This window comes from Phyllostomus hastatus, unplaced genomic scaffold (genome assembly GCF_019186645.2).
Source record: "Phyllostomus hastatus isolate PE091 unplaced genomic scaffold, TTU_PhHast_1.1 phas_scaffold_11, whole genome shotgun sequence".
In the NCBI taxonomy this organism is placed as follows: Eukaryota; Metazoa; Chordata; class Mammalia; order Chiroptera; family Phyllostomidae; genus Phyllostomus; species Phyllostomus hastatus.
In genome coordinates this window covers 1,724,922-1,730,921 of record NW_025334005.1, presented here as the reverse complement: position 1 = coordinate 1,730,921, position 6,000 = coordinate 1,724,922, and positions in this window count along the sequence as shown.

Genomic DNA, 6,000 nt, shown 5'->3' with positions numbered 1-6,000 from the left:
AGGCCATGGCCCCCAGCAACTGCACATTGATATTTCTCTCTCTCTCTTTTTCTCCCTCCCTTCCCTCTCTAAAAATAAATAAATAAAATCTTTAAAAAAGATATGTATATGGTTTAAAAAGCTTTTTATTGAGGATTAATATACATACAGGAAAGTGTACATATAAGTTTACAGCTTGATGAATTTTCACCAACTGAACCCCTGTGTTATTATCACTCAGATGAGAAACAGAGAGAACCAGCCCCCTGGAGGCCCCCTAGCCCCCTTTCACCCCCCAAACGAAATCTGTGACGATTCAGAGCAATTTAAACTCATTCGTGGTGAGGATGCAGGACATTACGGCTACCTCGGCAGGCAGTGTAACTCCTATAACGTTGAGGAGTCACTGTTACTGCCCCACCCAGCAGCCCGGCCCCCAGGCGCTCACCCAGCAGAGAAGGAACCGGGTCGGCTCAAGGTCCGGCTGAAAGCTTCTACCGCAGCTGTTCGCCAAGTCACCAAAAGCTGGAGACATCCAGGCGACAACCCATGGTGCTATGTCTTCCATGTCAACCCATGACTGTCCCAAAGCTCAGAAAATGTATTCACGTGCTGTCAGGGCCCACACTGTAGCTCACCTTTAGGAAACTCCCCTGTTCTGCTGGGTTAACAAAACTACCCACAATTGTTGGAAGCGTAGCAAAATACTCCTCCTGGCTGCACAACTGAGCGAGGCCACCTTTTCTTTGTGGACTTTAACCAAACAAACATGTTGCAATAAATTGAATGCAGAAACAGATACAAGGAGATTAAAAAGATTTGTAAATTTAGCCCTGGCTGGCGTGGCTCAGTGGATTGAGTACAAGCCTGCGAACCAAAGGGTTGCTGGTTTGATTCCCAGTCAGGGCACACGCCTGGGTTGTGGACCAGGTCCCCAGTAGGGGCTGTAGGAGAGGCAGCCAGACGTTGGTGTTTCTGCCCCTCTTTCTCCTCCCTTCCCCCTCTCTCTAAGTAACAACAACAGAAAGATTTGTAAACATGTATAACATGATGCCACTCATTAATTTTTGCTTTGCTCAATACAGATATTTTTCACGGCATATTATTTGCATTAGCATGCCATGGGTTTGTCCCTTTTTTAATTTTTAAAAAGATGTTTATTGATTTTAGAGAGAGAGGAAGGAAGAGCGAGACAGAGAGAAACATTCTGTTGCCTCCCGTATGTGCCCAGACTGGGGATCTGAGGATTGAACCCACAACCTTTGGCTGCCAGGGACAACACTCTAATCCACTGAGCACCCTGGCCAGGGCTGCCATTGTCATTGTTTTCTAAAGCAGATGCATTTTTTTTTAAAGATTTTATTTATTTATCTTTTAGAGAGGGGAGGGAGAGAGAGAGAGAGAGAGAGAGAGAGAGAGAGAGAGAGAGAGAGAGAGAGAGAGAGAAACATCAATGTGCGGTTGCTGGGGGTTCTGGCCTGCAACCCAGGAATGTACCCTGGCTGGGAATCGAACCTGGGACACTTTGGTTCCCAGCCCGCGCTCAATCCACTGAGCTACGCCAGCCAGGGGTAAAGCAGACGCATTTTCAGCCCGCTGGCTGTTGCACTGGCTGTCCCTCTGTCTGGAAGGGTCTCCCCAGAGGTCCTCTTGGCCCCACCTCCCTCCCTGCCCGTCTTTGCTTCTTAGCTGGCCCCTCAGCGAGGTCGTTCCTGACTACCCTGTCTTCTCCTCGTCCCCCAGCCCTGCTCCACCTTTTCTTTTTTTCTGTAGTTCTTCCAACACATCACACAATTTATTTATTTATTACATTCATGACTTATTCTCTGTCTTCCCCTCCCCCAACCAAAAATATCCTGATGCCAGGGGTCTTTGTTTGGTGTCCAAAGCTTCTAGAGCAGTGCCTGGGACATAGTAGGCGCTCGATAATTATTTGTGAGCTGAATAAATGCATATGAATAAAGGCCAGGTTGATGCAAAAGAAGAAACGTTCATCCAAGTTGGCCGCGGAGGAGGACAATTCCCAAAACCGCATTGGCAGCCCCGTCAGTTGAAGAATTAGAAAGGAAGTCACTGCCCCTGACCCTGCACGGGTGACCTGGGCAGCGGTCTGTGCAGGATGCACGGGTGACCCCCTGGGACAAACCCCAGGTCCCCAGCTCTGAGGCTGACAAGGACTTTGGCCCGTGGCCCTAGGGCACAAGCTCAGCCTCTCTGAGCCTCAGTGCCCTTATCACGAAATGAAGGTGATACCAGTCTTTCTGTGGGGGGTGACACAGAAGCTGATGGTTGGCACCGGTCTGCGGGGAAGTCCTGGGCAGACCAGGGAGACCGGGAGCAGAGGGGACCTGCGCTGAGGCGTCCGCACCCCTCCTCCAGGTCTGTGCCAGGAAGCCCCGCCCTCCTCCAGGTCTGTGCCAGGAAGCCCCGCCCTCCTCCAGGTCTGTGCCAGGAAGCCCTGCCCTCCCGCTGGTAACTCACTGGGGCCCTCTGCACCCTTGTAGGAATACATTTTTAAAGGTTTTATTTATTTATAGAGAGAGGGGAAAGGAGGGAGAAGGGAGAGAAACATCAATGTGTGGTTGCCACTCATGCGCTCCCACTGGGGACCTGGCCTTCAACCCAGGCAGGTGCCCTGGCTGGGAATCGAACCGGCGACCCTTTGGTTCAAAGGCCGGCGCTCAGTCCACGGAGCAACACCAGCCAGGGCCCTTGTAGTAGGGTTTTGTATTTATTACCAGATCATCTTCATTCCCAACACAGCCACGTTAGGAACTATTATCCCCATTGGCACAGATTAGAAGACAGGTCCCCAGGGGTTCAACTTCCTCTCGGTCATGCCGAGAGCACGAATCCAGGAGCCCGCGTTCTTCCCCTTTTATTTTATTTTATCTTGGCAGCCTCAGGTATGCGCAGGCGCGGCTCCGGCGTGGTCCCTCTTCCGAGACCCCGCCCCATTTCGACAGCTGTTTCTTCGCAGACGCGGCGGCCGGGAAGAGCCTGGCGGGCTGGACGCTGCTGCCCCCTCGCGGCCGCACGGCCCACTGCGGGCCCGAGCCCCGAGCCGCAGGGGCGTGGAGCGGCCGGGGGTGGGTGGAGCTGCCGCGGCCCCTCGGCCCTCCCCAGCCTCAGCCTCTTCCCCTCCCCCTACAAAAAGACACAGGACCTTGTCCGGGGTGAGAATAACGGGCTCTGCAGCTCCACGTCTTGGTCGCGGAGGGACTTCAGTCCAAACATCCAGCCTGCCCCGGGCCTCAGTTTCCCCCTCCGTAGAAGGGGCATTAGGAGGGCTCAGTGCCACGCCTGGAAAGCCCAGAACACGGACTTGGGGAGCCCGGCCCGCAGCCTCTGGCCCCTTCCCCGCGCCCAGGACACAAAGTCCGGGTGCAAAGTCTGGGCGGCAGGGTTCGTTGACTGCGGGGCGGGGGCTGCCTTCAGAGGCGCCGCGGGCTCGGCCGGCTGCCCGCCCGGATCTTCCCCCCGGGCCCGGGCTCCCAGCCCCGCGGCCGCTCCAGACGCCACTGCTGGCCCGCGGCACAGGCGCCGGGGCGCGCGGCGCGGAACTGGGGTGGAGGTCGCGCCGGTCCTGGGCTGGGCCCCCTCTTGTCACCCGGCTCCAACATGAAGTCCCACGAGGCCCAAAAGTCCCCTGTCGCACCGCCTTCCCGGGTCAGGAAGACGCACTTGTGGGCAGGCTTACAACTATTTTTTTTTAACAGTGACCACCCATAATTTTATCACAGAGCTTCAAAATTTGTTAAGGTTTTGCCACATTTGCCAAAAACATAAATATTGAAAGTACCTCACAGATAGTTATGACGGTTCTCCATGAAATAGTTTAGAAGAGATCTTCTAAGAGCACTCTCCTACATAAACAGAACAGTTTTATCACGTCTTAAAAAACATGCACAACCCTTCATATCAGCTGAGTAATTTTTAAAACATTTTTAAAGAGTAATTTAAAAAACGTTTTTAAAAAGAAGACCAGCCAAGATATCTCTCGCGTCTCTTTTTGCCTAGAAAAAGCCCTCAACTTCTTTTTTTTTTTTAAATGGCATTGACATTTTGAAGAGTGTGTTTTAACTTTGAAGTGGCGAGCGCAGGACGGGGCCGCCTTGCACTTCTGTCCCCCGTACTCCTGGGGTGGGCTCTGTGCAGAGGGGAGACCACCGCCACCAGCCCAGGGTGACCCACTCACCCCTGTTTGCCGGGGACTTCCCCAGTTTTAGCGCACACGGGCCCATGTCCTGGGAACCCCTCAGTGCTAGGCAGACTCGGATAGGTGGTGGCCCCAGGAAGCCCACCGCCCACCTGGAGAGGACAAAAAGCAGGGGGCGGAGGGAGCGAGGGAGAGGCCCTGAGGGGCATCCCCTTCATCTCAAGACTGACAGGCGGGGCGTCAGGGAACCAGGGGGGCATTTGTGTCCCGGAGCTGCGGTCTGGGTGGGGGCACAATGTGTGTGTCTCGTGCTTGCTCCCCGCTCATGAACTAAAGGTCAAGGCTGCGGCTGCAGCTGCCTGGCCAGCCATGGGGCTGCGCTTCCTGGGTCACTGGGCAAAGGTGTATGTGTGTCCCAAGGGTCACATGTCATCTGGGAAATATCCAAGGTGCCCCCAAAGAGCCTGTGGGAGAAAGAATCAACATCTGGAACCCCCCAAACTACAGGGACCCAGGCTGGGTCCCAGGGGTCTCAGTCCCACCCCCACACTTTCCTGTCCCCCGTGACCCTCCCTGGTCCCCAGCTCCAGCCATTAGGAGGAAAGCTGAGGCCCGCTGCCGCCCCCAGCCTCCACCCTGCAGCCCAGCAGAGCTGGGACTTGAGTTTGGGTCACCCCACAGAGGCTGGGACTGCAGCCCCTGCACGGAGGCTGCTCTGGGGACCGGGGCAGACCCGAGCACTCCGGGGCCCCCGAGGCTGCCGGGAGGGGCCGGACCGTGGGGAAAGGTGCTTTGTGCCCGTCCCTGTGGAGCCCTGTGCGTTCACTCACTGCCTGTCGCCTGCTTGGTCCTCACAGTAAAGCCAGGTACCAGGGACACTACCACTCACTGGCTGCCGGCCGCTCCCTGGGCCCCGGGGACAAGTCTCCGAGACCCTGACCCGCCCGTCTGGCAGCAGCCCACCCTTGGCCCTGCCCTGCACTCACTTCCCTTCCTGGGACCCCCTCCCTCCCGGGCCTCCTCAGCCCTGCTCTTGGGGGCCCCAGCGTGTAGCCCTTGAACCTCTTCCTCTGTATCTGCCCCTCTGGGACCCCGGCCTTCGAAATGGAAGACTCCTGCATTTCTAAACCCCAGGCCCTGCCCACGGTGGTCCCTCACGGGGAAGTCTGAGAGGGTCTTGGCTAGACCAGGTCAAGGCAGACTCTGTGCCCCACCCCCGAGCCTCTCCCCTTTCATTCGCTGGCACTCGGACCCCAGGGATGGCGGCCCCAGCCTCCCAGGTGCCACGGTCCAGTGCTGCGGCGTCAGCAGGGACCCTCCCTCAGCCGAGATAGTCCTGTGCACATCTCTGCCCTCAGAGGGACCCAGCGCCCAACCGCTTCCCTCCAGCTCTGCTGTTGCCATCCCGGTCACCGCCACCTTGAACTTGGACCACGGCCATGGCCCCTCAGCTGGCCTCCAGGTTCCCCTCCTGCCCCTTCAGTCTATTTCCTGCACAGTAGCGGAGAGATTCTGTAAAACGGAAATTCAAGCCCAGGCTCCCTCGGCTCTGGGTCCCCCACCCATGGTCCCCCTGTTTCACTCGGAGGAGACAGCCTCCACGGCCCTGCACAGCCAGCCCACTCCTCTCTGACCTTGTCTCCCTCTGCGCTGACCTCTCCAGCCTCTCCCCGGGCCCCAGGGCCTGTGCACTGGCCTTTTCTTCTGGCTGCAAGACTCCCTCCCTGCCTCCCTCCAGCTCCCTGCACTAAAGTTGCCTCCCTGGTGAGGCCTTTCTCATCCCTGGATCCTCTCACGCTGCCTTATTTTTCCTAGCACAGGTACCACTTGCTGACCCCCAAGCGCAGGGGTGGGACAACATT